Below are 2,500 nucleotides of genomic sequence, written 5' to 3' on the forward strand. Positions count from 1 at the left end.
CAGACTCCTGACTCGAGCTTTTCCCATTTGATATACATATCCTTTACATTATTATATATATTATATATTCATACCGATACAATTGAATTAGTGTATTATAGTGTGTATCCCATGAAAATAAGAATCAATGTGTTTTTGTCACCTTAGAATGAGCCGTTTTTATCAACATACCGAGCGGGAACGCTTCCACAGAGGCTGCCATGTTGCAGTGCCATGTTTCTACGGTAGCCCAGAACGGACAAATCAAACCCTGGCTCCAGAGAGGGACTTTCGAGTTTTTCGCAGCCACCGCCTCTACCACGCCGGCCGCCATGTTGGGGGGGGGGCATTCAGTTGTTGCAATCTGCAGCCTCACCGCTAGATGCCACTACATCCCACACACTGCACCTTTAACAAGTTATTCCTCTCAGAGGAAACGTGCCAGCTCGATGCCTGAAAACCTGAAAATTGACATTTTCATGACAAGAAAGTGATTCTGAAGAAGTTCCCACTTTGATCATTGTTCAGACGCATATATTAGCTTGAGCTCATCCTCACCACGACAGCAGCACAGCTGACCAAACACATTAGTGAGGATTATACACAATACCACACCCTTAAAAACAACGCAACTAAATATAGTTTTACAAAGTTCCAGTTTAGCAGGGTTTAAAAAACCAAACGCCCAAGTCGTCAGAATATACTGCAAAAGAATGAACTTCAGGAAGTGAACCACCAAGCAGCGGCTCCCCACACACAATGTTCAATAGACTTAATACGGAGTATTGATTATGATAGATCGATCGATGTTTAGATGTTTGCATACGCATACACTCTCACAAACACACGCACGCACGCACACCCGCACCCACCCACACCCACCCACCCATACACCCACCCACACACCCACACACCCACACACACACACACACACACACACACACACACACACACACACACACACACACACACACACACAGGCTCTGGGGGTGCACGTAGGTGAGAGCCGATCTCTTTGTTCTGTCGCTCAATCAATTCTACTCCCCGTCATGCTGTTCCAATCGTTTTGTTTCTTTTTCTTTTCATTATTATATTTTATATTTATAATTTTTTTTTTGTATCATCATCGTTGACAGCTCACTGCTCTCCCAGCAATTGCTTCAACCGAAACACAATAACATCAATTGTGCAACCATTTGTGTTGCCATTGGATGTAATTATTAAAATGTGTGGCATTATCAACTGCTGCAAATGCATGCTATGTACGTACATCAAATGGTGATAACTTGTTCATGAGTGTTTTTAAGCCCAAATGAATCGGTACTGATTTAAGCATATTAATACATGCATATATTTACACACACCCACACCAAGGACCCACAGGCATGTACATGTACACACAACTCCATACAAATATAAATGGGCATGCAAAAACAATTTAGAATGACAATGCTGGCTATTAATGACTAAACCTGGGTGATCTGGTGCAGAAACATTCAGGAGAGGCTGTCAGTGTGATCTTTGATTGGCTAATGCATGGGATGTAATGATGGAAAGAACACCAGAACATACTATAATAACACTTAAAGCACAGATTTAGGTCTTGCATTTATTCAACATCTCAGTAAATATCCAAATTGGATCCGAACAAGTCTTTGTTTCCCCCGCTCTGAGCGAGAGGATTTAAAGGTGACACACTACCGTCCAACTCTGAGGCGTGACAGGGGATGGATGGAGCGTGGAGGGGAAGGAGGGGAAGGGAAGAGGAAGGGGGAGAAGGGAAGAAGAGCCCGAGGAGGAAATGTCTTGTTGTCGGTTCAGTTTGGACAGACTTCAGACATCTGTTCCCAGAGTGGGGGGGGGTTAAAGGTCAGAATGCGGATGGGGTGTGCCCAAGCACCTTGCCCTTTGCCCCCAGATGTCCATGGAGCCCTTTTTATCATTTTTTTCTGTTTTTTGTTTTTTTTGTAAATGTAAATAGGCATCGAGATATTGTTTGAAACAGCTGTATTATATGTCAACAGACCCCTGTTTTAGTTGGACAGTTGGGGGGGCTATGCAAAGGCAGAGCGGAGAGTTATTAATAAATGAAATGATTAATTAATTAATTTATTTATTTATCGAATATCAATTGTCAACTTTAGATAAAATAGAATAATATAAGTCCCAATAATAGCCGGTGCCACTGTGTGGTGTTACTGGGGAAAATAGAAGACAAGAACAGACAAGACAAGACAACACCTGACGTTATATAAAAAATAAAATAAGATAAAAAAGAATTCGGGGGAAGATATGAATATTCATGAGGTACACCTTCTGTTGGGTCCAAACTAGTCTATTGTTGGAACGAGTTTAGGAAGCTCACACCGCCAGCCAAAGCATATATGTATATATTATATGGTTATGCTGGAAATGGCATTTTAAGATCTTTTTCTTTTTACTTTGAGCGCCTGCCCCTCTTACGGTCTCTGCACAGGCCTGAGAAGAAGAGAGCGTGGACCAAGTCAAGGGAACGGAGTGG

This window comes from Zeus faber (assembly GCF_960531495.2).
Source record: "Zeus faber genome assembly, chromosome: 12".
NCBI classification, from domain to species: Eukaryota; Metazoa; Chordata; class Actinopteri; order Zeiformes; family Zeidae; genus Zeus; species Zeus faber.